Here is a 12672-nt window from a genome sequence, read left to right as displayed (position 1 = left end):
GTGTGCAACASCGCTGTCTGTCCCGGTGCTTTCCCGGTAGCCACAAATCAAAGCGTGCCGGTAAGCAGAGCCATCGTGTGACTGTCCCCCCCAGCACAGCTGAGGCTCAGCCCGGCGTTTCTCTCCTGGCTCTTGGAGGMTCTGAGGTTATCAGTGCCAAGGCAGTGCAGACAATAAATACAAATGTACCCTTCCCTATTTACAACCAGCAATTTTGAAAGGACCTAAACCACCTCTGGCGACAAAAACAGGGTAATGTGATGAATGACAAAGGGCTGTGAACAACTCTGGGACTTCAGTGCAGGTTACCTGTCTGGCAGGATATTCACCGGTCTTTTTGGTTTGTTTTCCTATTAACCAAACAGTTCTTTCCCTACAAGTGTGTCTGTGTCTGAATCCTGCTCCTGTCCCCGCTGCAGTCCCCTGGTGCTGGCAGCGGGGCTGGTTAATATTAGCCCCACAGCTGATCGTCCCTCTCGGTGCCCTGCGACAGGTGCGGGACGGGCGCCGTGCTGGAATCCCGCCCGGGCCGATGCCGGTGCTGGCACAAGCCTTCCCATTATATCAGCAAGGGCCACGTCCCGTCGCCACGATGCCCCGGCACCCCAGGCTGGCCCCAGCTGTCTGCGGGACGTGGAGCAGGGTGACAAGCACCCMGGGACGCTGCTGTGGAGAGAGGCGAACCGTGATTCCTGCGGAGCGGGAAAACAGGCGGTTTCTGGATGGGACTACAGCCGTGTGCATGGGGTAAGGAGGAGGTCTTGGCAAAACCCCATGCTGGGTTTGTGGCATTGCTCTTAGAGGAGGGAAACACACACATAAAYGAGTGCTAAAAACCGAGTATCAGCTCTGTGAAATGAGCGAATACTGGTTGCGTTTGCTCCTTGGGTTGGCCGTAGTTTCTTTACAGCGCAGTGCTTTGGGTTTGCATTAATTTTAATTGGCTCTCTCTAATTTTAGAATGCTCCTGTGAAAAGTTACTTTCAGTTCCAGTGGTGATTAGATGGTGATGACGTGTTTTAATGACAAACATGGGACAGATACTGAAAAAGAAATCAAATRTGCTGGCTGCATTTCTGGGGAGGGGAAGAAGTGCTATTGCTCTGCTCTAAAATTATCTGATCTGTCTGCTCTGGGGTGATATCTTAAGGTCTCCCATATCTTTTTTTTTTCTTTCTTTCTTTTTTTTTCTTGCTTTCCACCTGTTTTTTTATTTATTTTCTTAAACCATAATATCACCTTTTGGTAAGAACAGCAACATATCTAGATGATGTTTACGTAGTCTAGATGTTGGAGAGAGGAAGGGGGAGAAGAAAGACTTGTAAGATTTCACAGGATCACTTCTAGTGTCCTGTTCCCTTACTGTGACTCCTCTCCACTGACTGTATGAAGAGAGGCAGGGCTGTCAGGTAGATGAGAAGGGATCTGTGGCCTCAGTGTGGCTTGTGTGTGCTGCCACTGTGCCTACATGCATGCTCAGGGACCAAGCCAGGCAGGCTTGCTTAGGGAATCGAGCAGCCTCTGACTGCGGCATGGCAGTCTGCTGTGAGCTGGAAAACAGATACTTACGCTTCTGCTGCATCTAAATTAAGGGGAAAAGCAAAAATAAAAGAGAGGCTCATCTCTAAATTCGGCGATCTCTACTCTGAATTTGCCCCCAGCCCTGGGCAGTGGGTCAGCTTAAAGTAGTGCTCCTGCAGAGTTAGATTGATGCAGAGAAAATCAGTGGGAATYTCTCCCTTTGCTATGGTAAGGTTTGAGTCAGCACAGTCCTCACTATTTCTATTTCTATCTCTGTGTAGCTGTGAAACAACTTTTTTGAGAGTTATAGAATAAGTACATGCTATCTGGGCCTAATAAGTGCAACAGGGAACTGATGAGAAAAGTCCAGTTTCTTAGTGTCAGGTGTCTCCATGCATAATCCAGGTTTAAGTTCCTTCCAGGAGAGTTTTTTTCTTGAAGCCGATAAAATTTGGACATAGTTTTAGCACGAGAGAGAGCAAATGCCTTTTCTCAGTGTTGCTTGTGACTATTGCATGTGGGGCTGTGCCTCCAAGTGGAAGATCTTTGAGGTGGGAGCYGTGATGTCTCAAGGACTTGCAAGAKCCTTGCTGGRCCAGTGCCTCTGGCTGAGGACRCTGTTGCTGTAACACTRCTGCTGTCCTGCAGGTCCTGACCTCTCCACAGGCAGCTCTGCCCCGGGAATTTGGTGTGGTTGTTTGGCAAGGAGGACGCTATGTAAACTATGACAATCTCGAATATCTCACAGTGCCTTGACTCATGACTCCAGCGAAACATTTCTCTGGGTCTCTCTCCGTTTCCCWCAGTCCACCCACTCTGGTTTCTATTCCTCTTATTTTGATGCGTGAAGCAGAATTTGCTGCACCTCAAACTTGAGTGCTTCAGGCAGGCCTGAGCAGGAGCACCCACACAGGGATGGGCCAGCGCCAAGGGTTGGTGTTTTGCTGAAGAGATGTGTGCCAAGGCAGAGGGAAGATACATGACTATGTCCCTAAAGTCGTTTATTTGTTACTTTGAAAGTGCCTCTACAAGCAGCTCACAGAGAAGCCATTCGCAAATTTGATGTCAGCTTTTAAATGCAAGATAAAAGTGGATTTCACTGCCACTAAACTCGGCAGTTCCCAGTCCCCAAGGAGAGGCATGGCAGTCTGCATCACTGCAGAGCCTGGCAAAAGATCTTGTGTCCAGGTAGGAAAACATAAATGAACATGTGGGTTTCCAGCAGTGCTGGGTGCAGAACAAAACATCACTAAAAATGTTTGTTTTATTTAACAGTAGTGATAAAATGCTCAAAGTAACAAAAGTTTGAGAAGAGTAAAATGTTTATCCTGCTCCGTACCCAAATCGGTGATCTTCGAGAGAAGTTAGAGGGCATATCTAAATAAGTTTTGCRATTAACCTTTTGGAACCAAGCAGGTCATGCGGTCATACCTGTATCTAGAAACATTTTTGTATTTTTTATTAAAATTATGTATCATTTTCATAGGAAACTAACATTATGGGTTTATGGGCTCCTGTATTACATTATGTAGTACATCATTATCATAACTTATCCTCYCATCATTCTAGTAATTTCTTGGACATTTAGGTTGTAATTTCACTRCAACATATTACAAGAAAATCCAGTTACATTTAGAAGCATTATGGGAATCCTCTCTGTTACTGTAAACACATTAGCTGGTCAGATTTATTTTAATTTGCTGTTAAGGAAATAGAAGAATATACTATAATGACRTACACATCTATGTGGTTAGAAAAACAATTTGTTTCCGTTTGAGACAATGTTTTTCAGAGAAAAACGTTACAGAGTAAATATTTCCTCTGAAGTGAAAAAAAACCTGATAGGTTTTTCCCACCAATATGAAATAGATGTTCAGGCAAAAGTGAAGAGAAAAAGAAATTAGTTTATTAACAAAACACAGTGCCCACAGGACACAGATAAAAAGTAACTGTTAGATATTTAAAACTCAGRAAGACACATCGCTCCCTCCCCCCACAAACCGTTTGGCCACATGGTGCGGAGAAAAGATGGCAGCCCTGTCCCCCAGGAATAAAGAAACAAAAGGAAAAAGAAGTCCACATGACCGCTCCTGCAACAGTGGCAAACTGGTGGCATTCCTCACTGTGGATGTAAAAGAGGGCTCGGTGTGCTTTTCTGTCACCAGCTTGGCTTCTTCCGGAGTCCAGGACGAGACGGAGCGGAGTGGTTTGTCTTCGCCGGCCACCAAATTGCTCCAGAAGAAAAATCACAGTCGGGAAAGGGGATGACAGTCCAGGGAAAAACTGTTTGCCCAAGCTAACAAACCCGAGCTAGCTAAACGGCAACATGTAACTCCACTGCATGTAGCGAGCAGACCTCCCACAGCACAGATGCAGAGGTCCAAAAAGCCCCCGGCTGCACGGCAGCCYYGGCTTTTAAACTGCCCACACCACCCCTGCCCCTTCTTCCAGCTTTAAAGGTGCAGACAGCGTTTGGGCATGCAAGCTGACGACATACAGGAATACAGGATTGGCACAACATCAACCCAAAACGCAATCCCTTTTACTTTTTGAACTATTACAAACATCTAGCTTTTCCTGTGCCCTAGGACTGTATATGCACGTGTGCATTTGAGGATWTAATTTTTATAATATAAAAACCACGGGCTAGCTACTCAAAAAATTGACCTAGGATCTCTACAGCACTCCTGGTGAAGCTGATGATAGCCAAGCATGCAAGCAAAATATCCCTTGGTCACAGACTGGCAGTCTTGTTCTTCTGTGAATTTGTAAAGGGACACTTCCTTCTTCTGGCAGAGAAAATGTGATGATGGCCTGATGCCTCCTCACCAAGGTCTAGGGACAAAGAGCAAGGGACAAAGGCTGTTTTTTTGGCAGAGAGATTGGGAAGAGAAGGCTGGGGGAGATTTTTTACTAGATGATCTCCAGAGCAAAGACAATATACAGACAGGTTTGTCTGCAGCTATCATTGTGTGTTATTTAGAAAATCTCACCTTCTAAAAATCAAAAGAGAGAAGGGAAATTACTGGAAATACAGAAAAAATGATGCATTAACAATCTTACTAGAGGCCGCAGTGGTACCTCAGTGGAACTACATGTATGGAACTGCCATCCCTTGGGGAGGTCTGAGGAGGACATACCCCTGTGAAACTGAGTCTGTTGCTGTCCAGGTGCTTCCTGTTGTTGTGTCACTTATTACTGAGAAACTTCATTAGAGAACTAGGGCAATGTTAACATGTCCTCACTATACATTATTACATTTAGATGTCTTTGTCTTGAATCTAGGTCTGTCTCAGATCTATCTAATTATGGTTTTCCCTTCTTACTTTCYTGGTGAGTTTGGCCACTTCTCCCTTGCTGCTATGATGGCAACTGCACCATTATTTGCACCTTCATCTCTTCCCTGCAGCAATTAAGAAAAATTAGGTAAAAATCTGTGTATCCCTAGGCTGAAGACATCCATATGTGTGCATGGAGGAGAGAGCAGGCAGGCACCACAATTATTCACAGGACGGCAAACCTTCATCCATTTCTCCTTCAAAGAAGAAGGAGGTGGTTTGGTCATGAAGCATGCAGACAAGTTGGCTTCTCCTATATTAAGAGGATGTTATAGGAAAAGCTTGTAAAGAAGGTGCCCACTCCATCCTTAGTAATATGCGGGCTGCTCCAGGCCGGTCAAGTGTTAATGGAAGAATGATGAAATGGAAAACAACAGCAGCCCTGACCCCTGCAATGGTGGATCCCTGCTCAGTGCAAAGGCCCAGAGAGGGAGCAGGGTAGGTGACTGCCAGTGATGGATGRTGTTGAGACCTCAGAGAGAAATGATATAACAAATGATTGGTCTGACACAGTAGGAAATGTTTGCRTAGTGTAGTGACGGGTAATAAATAAGGTTATGTTGCTATAGGTCCTTCAGGCAATGCTGGAGCAAAAATACTTTCTGATTTTCTTTCTCTAAAGAAAAAAGAGAGGCAAGGACTCTTATTTGCAATAGCCAGGCATGAATAAAACCATGTTTGCTGCATACAGTCAGTGTAATCTAAGGCTGATGCAGATCCAAGTATTGCTGTAGCTGAAAGTTCTCAGTTGTCACAGCTAAGGTTACAAAACAGCGTATCTAATGTCACTGTCTGGAGCTGCAGCCCCGACACTGTATCCATGGTTAAAACATCGTCTTTTCTTGCACTTGTTATCGGGGCTGCCACTRAGGTTAGGACAATCAGACAGGTTGCCCTAGGCATTGACTCATTATATGTGATGCATGATAATACACAGAGGCACACAGACTCAACTTCTCCCGTGAGATTTCCAGGTGTTCCAGTTTATCATTTACAATAGGGTTGGTTTGTTTTCTGGGCAGGTTTTTGTTTAGGTTTTGTTTGGTTAGTTGGTGAGGCTTTTCGGTATGAATTTTCCTCTCCTCTTCATTTTAATTTGAATAGCAAAAATAGACCTCTATTGCTGCTGCTGCAGTGATCAATTAGATAAGCTCTCCATGCTAGGTTTTGCTAGGTAGATAAATACTAGTTGAAWGCAGCATTGGCAATTAATAAAGACTTTTATTATTAAATTTATTAATTGCTTTGGCTGTCTGGAAGGGATTATTCAAGAAAGAGCTCATGTTTAAAAAAAGGGGAGTGAGGGAAGTACACMGGCTATATTTTTTACATTTTGAGTTGGCTTCAAAAGTCTTGCCCTCAGCTTCCTGAAACTARTGAAACAAAGTCCCCTGTCTTTTATTTTTCTTATAAACAGCTAAGGAATGCATAAGAAATTTTATGTTGAACTTTTTTTTTTTTTTTAATATGTATCTGATGGTTAGTGAAATGCAAGGGAATTAGAGTACTGGAATTATCTGGCTGCAATGTTTAAAGTTTTGTATGATGCATTTTACAATACTTTCTGTGGGGATTTTTTGGTGGCTTTCTCCCCCTCAAGAATCCTACTTCATATGATGACAGCTGTATTGCTATCCATGTTTGAACGAAGGAAAAACTGTAGAAAAATGATGCAGGGAAAAAAAAAAACMAMMAAAAAAMCMAAAAAACCTCACTAAAAATTCCATGTTACAACATTGGGTTCTAGTTTCCAAAGATTACCCTGCTGAAACTAAGAGTTTTCCTGGGCTGCTGGTGATTAGGATGGGTGTTATTAGTGACTAAGGACTAGAAGGGCATTTAAAGTCCCAYCCCAGATGTGCTGCTGGTGTCTACAGTGAGTCTTCTAGGACTGTTCAAGAGAGTGAATTTTTATAAAACCAGAACTGAAATTAAATGATGTAGTATGGGTGGTTTTTTTAGTACATTTGTAGTTTTAGAAGCTTTGTCATTTCAATGCCTTCTTGTGCACCTGATTGCATGTCTCACGTTTTTCGCATCCRTGATAAGGGTTTCTGGGATTTAGGACTTGGCAGAGAGGGAGGACTATTTTGGAACAGGCATGTAGTGACCTATCATTTGACTTACAATATTAGGCAKAGATCCAGCAGTTGCTGTATAGACCTAGTGAGTACCAGCATTTGGAAAGTGAGATCTGCAAAACAAAACATTTTTTCCCAAACACATAGCCCTTGACTCTATGATAACTCAAAGTTACTGGATAGATTCTTGCTCTTTCCTGTGCTTCTGCAGCACACTAAGCTCAAGCTAACTGGATTTTAGGATTACTTGCTGCTCAGTACAGCACTGATACCACAGGATTGTAAGTCAGGACTTTCCAGCCACTGGAGTATACATTATTTAATCCTGCAATATAGTTTGCATACTATTTTTTTACATTCTCTCCTCATTAATCCAATGTTCCCTAAACAGAGTTCCCTGTATTTTTAATGAACAAATTATTGTTCTATTACAGATAACTCTAATAGAGTTAAACCTRTTTGGTAAAAAAGACTACACAGTTTTACATAGATGAAAAATAGGGGTGGAGGAAATATGTGTGTGGGGAGTTGATAATTATATACAACACAGATTGGTTCCAACATCATATTTATCTTAATTATAAGAATGTGTTTGAGAGATAAAGTTTCCCTAGAAGACAGCTAACTGATAACAGTGGTTTTATCTGGTTTGTTACTTTTCTTTTTGTTTGTAGATTTCATATGCTTTACAGAATAGTTGTAGTTGATGTAGTTTATAGATGAAGTTTATAGTTTATAGATGAAGCATCCAATTTCTTGAAAATTAGTAGAAGTTGGTGGACAGCATCAGTTGCCAGCCATGCTGTCCTCTTTGACTTTCAAAAGAACATTTTTCCTGCCGCCCATAACACTGCTGCCTGTTGCAGGCTCCAAACAACACRCGCACGTCTGGGGGTTGGATTTCAGCCCCACTGCTCTCCTTCTGCTGACACTGCAGCAACGAGCTGAAACAAGACATTATTCCCAGGGCTGCRTGGACATTGCTAATGCCAATGACTAAGTAAAACTTCCTTGTTGTGACAAGGTGATACTTGTGTATTACACCACATCTTAGGCTGTTAAACAGGAAAATCTCTACTGATTCTTGTTTCCTGTAGGAAATGAATACCAGAGAGGGAAAAAGAAATCAATATTTTCAAACGGGAATATATATTTATCAAGTTCCTGAGAGAAACTCAAGAAAAAATACAAAGCCTCACATAATTATTAAGTTTGAGGAATTTTACTTTGAAATTAGAATCTGTTTCCCTTTTCACACTTCTACACATTGGGAATATAAAAGCAATGTCAAGTGAGTAAGTTTCAGAAGGCCAGGGAGCTGAGCTGGTCATTTCCCTTCCCGACTGTCTGTCAAGACCTCAACAACACCCTGAGTTTAAAGCCCCAGTGGTTGTGCAAGAAGACAACACGTAGACAGGGGCAAGAGCTGTTGCTTTGGTTGGTGCTGGTTGATTGTGAYGGTGGTGTTGGTAGGAGACAATGCCAAAAGTCTCTGGCCCTCATCTTGCTCAAATGAGCAAACAGACATGAACACCATCGCTGGCTTCAGGAGGAGCCAGGCAAATACAACTGTGGTCCTKTGGTAAGCCAGACTGCCAAAAGGTGAGAAGCACAGCTGAAGTGATTTTTTAGAGAAGACTGTGTCTGAGTACGCTTACACTAGAAATGTGTCAGGAAAGCTCAGGAGTCCTCTGTGGAGGTTTGAGTGAGTCCTCTGTGGAGATTTGAGTCCTCTGTGTTCGATGCAGGAGAGACAGGAGGTCTTGGTGTGGACTTTTCCTTTCCTTTGCTAGCCCAGGGGTGAAGAAGGGCCCGGAGAAACTGCAATATTTCAACCACATGCTGTTAGAGCCTGAACTGAGATTCCAGGATCATACAGCATATTTGGATTGTTAATACTTCTATTGCTATTTTTACTTTTGTAGCAGTTTTGTTTTTTATTTTGTAGCATTATTTACACCATATTCTCAACAAATTACAAAAGAGATTGGTTTGCCTGTTTTACAGACTGGGTAAACAGCTTCCCCACGCAGGGTGATCAGTGAGGTAGTTTTGATCTGACTCTTCCTCATAAAACCTGCTTCTGCATTGCAAGGAGGCTTCAGTGAACATCACAGCTGAGACAAGGATGGTTTTGGGTGGCAGATTATTGTTGTATTATTATTGTTCCTGATTATGGAACAAAGTCTTCCAGCCGGAGTTTTCATGAGCAGTGTGAGGCAAAGTAGATATTTCCAGATTTGGCCTTCGGAAAGGGTGATAAATGAATCTTAAATGAGCAATTTTATTGACAAATACCTTAGTCTGTGATGTGTGAAAGGATCTGGTCCTTCTCACTGAGTGAAAACTGATCTGTGCCATAGCAGCGAGATGTCTCACCACACAGCAATCAGAAAATGCCTYGTAACAAAGATGGTCAAATGCAGCACAGGGCTGATCCCCTTGGTGTCCTGGGTGTTCTCAAGATTGTTAACTTCTGAACCATCARCTCCACAGCTCCTCTCAATTTTTCTGTTTGTTATGCAGAGGAGGTGGGAGACTAGATATCCATCTAGCTTGGGATCCTGTAGAACAGCAGGCACCAAACTCTCCTTTCTCTTCTGCTGSTCTTTGCCTTCAGGCATGGACAAGTTGAGGAGGGACTTCCTGAATGATGTGGCATCCCAACCACCTGTTTGTTAGACATGTCCCTCATGAATTTGTCTAGTCCCTGCTCAGGCTTATTTTATACTTTATGGCCACTGCAGCATCCTGTGGCAGTGAGTCACAACTTAATTACACCTTGTGTGAATGGGTTCAATGCCGCACTGGAGCCAGCAATTAGTACTTGCAAAGAGACATTTTCTATGTGAAATGTACTTTTCATCAGTGCTACCCCATGAGAGGAGCTGCCTGTTGAAGCTCACAGGAGATAACAGTTTCAGGGGCAAAGGGGCCAKTGCCAGCCCTCAGGACACTGAGGAGCCAGAGGAGATAGTTAGGCACTGTCAGTGTGGTGTCACACACCTCACACTCCCCAGCACTGGAACAATTAAAAAACCCGCATTGCTCGCTGAACCCCAACTGCTTATTTGGTTCGCTGTGGCCATGGAAACATCTGACCTATTTACACCTTCAGCTGAGTGAGYGTTGGTTGGGAAAGAGAGGTGGGAAAAGGGGAATGCTTTGCATTTGGATRTTGGAGACTTTTAATTAAGATGGTGCCTGTGTGCTCCCAAAGGAGAGGCAGAGGAACATGGTCCGAGCAGGCCAGGGGTTCCTGTTCCAGTCAGCTGTGGGTCCTCCTTGAGCAAACATGATTTACACGCAGCTTCTGCTTTGCTACACAAAATAACACCATTTCCAAAGGTCTTATGGAAATTCCTTCTTCTGTCACGTTGTCAGCAAAGTTCTTCACAGTTCCTCTGCAGCATTCAGCCTTGACAAGGCCCTGGTAGATGGAATCAGCTTGTTCTGCCAAAGAAGGAATGGAGATGAGTCTCATTCTGCACAAGGCCTGCCCATGCACCTTAAAATACTCATCTTCTCCTTGTTTGCCTCTCAGTACAGATGAAGAGATGGGAAAGAGCRACGTAAAGTCATGTGGCCACATCAAATGAAGGAGGAGATTTCATTTAATTGCAGCTGGGGCATTTACCTAGGCTGCAGATTCCCATGTGACAGGATAATGCCATGGAAGTTAACCAGACCAAGGGCACAGAACATATCAGACTGAGCTTCCAAATTCTGTTSTTCTGAGGGCATGTATTAATATAAATGGACACATTCGGTTTTAGATAGCAGTAACCTGAAATGGACCCCTAAAAGCTAAAAGGAGATCTGCTGGAGAGGGGAAAATATTAAACTCTAAGTGTAAAGAAGACTTCTGCAGATGCAACGTAATCACAGTGAGTATTAAGAATGAAAGGAACTTCAAGAGTTTAAAGATCTGTGGGGAACTCTTGAGGAAGAAAGGATGTTCACTTTTGATATAAGTGAGAGAGMGTCTTTAATATCCCCAAAGCATCTGATTGATAACCATAGCATCAGACCTCAGGAATGCAAATTTGGTAGCTCTTTAAGATGAAAGCTCCCCTTCTGCAGGCTTTTTTTTTTTTTTATTGCACATTTCAAAACCATTCATATTTTGGCAGGTAACAGTTTTTTTATCCTGAAAGAAAGGGTTGACCGAGGAACAAACTGTGCAAATTCTATTCTCAAGCACCAAAATTAGAGAGAAAATACCATCTGTTTCCTCTACAGCCTACTTTCCCCTGTTCCATCAATACCTTCTAGTGGAAAAACAGTCATGAAGCTACCAACAGGATGCACAGCAATGCACCATAGTGCAATAGTTTGCACTATAGTGTGGAGGGACCACTGTTCCTCCCTAGAGGAGGCAGCTGGAAGCCCTGTTCCCAGCTGGATGGGGAAGTTGTTCACACTGCTCTGTGCTACTGGGCCCCTGGCTGGCCTTGGTGGGATTTCTCTTCCATGACAAAGGCATTCCTGAGAGTTTTCTCCTCAACCTGCTATAGCAAACTGATGGAGCTTTGACAGCAGCTGTGACTCATTTCAGGAAGAAATCCACTTGAGTGCTCATTATCACTTCAACATCATTTACATTTTTCCCAGTCGGGGTGAATATTTTGGTGTGACAGGGCACAGGCTGTTTCCTTTGCCCTGGAAAGCCCACACAAACAGACTTTCTACCTGGAAGTTCCTGCCAGAAGCTTTGCAGCTGGATGTCTTTTGTTTCTGATTTCTTTTTTTTCTCCCTCTGCTCCTTCTTATCCTTTGTAGACGAGTTACACAACACTGTTTTTCCCTCCTCCAGAATCGCTGAGCAAATTTCAAGGCTGCAGAGGAGGGGGAGGAGAGACTGATGCACTGAGCCACCTTTGCCCATCCACTTGTGACTGGGGTATAATAGGTGCAGTTGATTTGAGACTGCCAAGAGTTTGCTGCCAAATTGAATTTTTCATAAACTGATTACTGCAAAGTGCTCTTGGCAGAAGAAAGTTAACACCTTTCTAACAAGCTCAGCTCAGCACAGCTCATAAGAGGGATACTGTAATAATAATCCTCTTCTGGATCCTTGGCCAGGATTTTGGGTTTTCCGAGAAACTGTTTCCACCCCCATTCCCTCACCCATGAATAAATCCACTTAAGGCTTTTTTTCATAGCTGTTGGTGAAGGCATAGGAAGATTTCTCTGCTGGTGTAAAGCAGCCAACCTCCATTGATTGCAGTGCTCTGAGTTACTTTAGTACTGTGGGGGTGATAGTATGATTCAGACATGGTTGATAAAGTTAATGGTAATCTACCCTTAATAACTTAATCTTTGCATTTTTCTCTAAAGAGGGCTAGGCAGCCAGGAAAGGCACTGGCTGAACTACTCAAACGATTTACCYGACAATTTCTGCCTTGTGTTCTCTGCTTGCAAAATACTCATCCAGAAAGGTTTTGGTTTGTAAGAGATTTGTTCTTAATTTTGTGTCAGTGGGTTGTAAAATAGGGAGGTAAAGCTAATTCCTTAAATTGCACTGTTGTCCTTGCTGCCAGGTGGCTGTCACCCTGCAAGCAGAAAGAGGCCACTTCCAAGGAAGGACATCCTCCTACCTACATCCAAGAGTACCTTTGCTCATTCAGAGACATGTGCTAAGTGGATAGAGTTCCCCAGAATCTACTTAACTTTCATGAGCCTTTGCGAAAAGAAAAACAGAAAACAGATTGTAGGTGAATCAAAGCTGC

The sequence above is a fragment of the Malurus melanocephalus genome, unplaced genomic scaffold (assembly GCF_030028575.1).
Source record: "Malurus melanocephalus ecotype Western Australia unplaced genomic scaffold, MMel_1.1 scaffold_300, whole genome shotgun sequence".
Lineage (NCBI taxonomy): Eukaryota > Metazoa > Chordata > Aves > Passeriformes > Maluridae > Malurus > Malurus melanocephalus.
Note: the sequence above shows the minus strand (reverse complement) of the source record.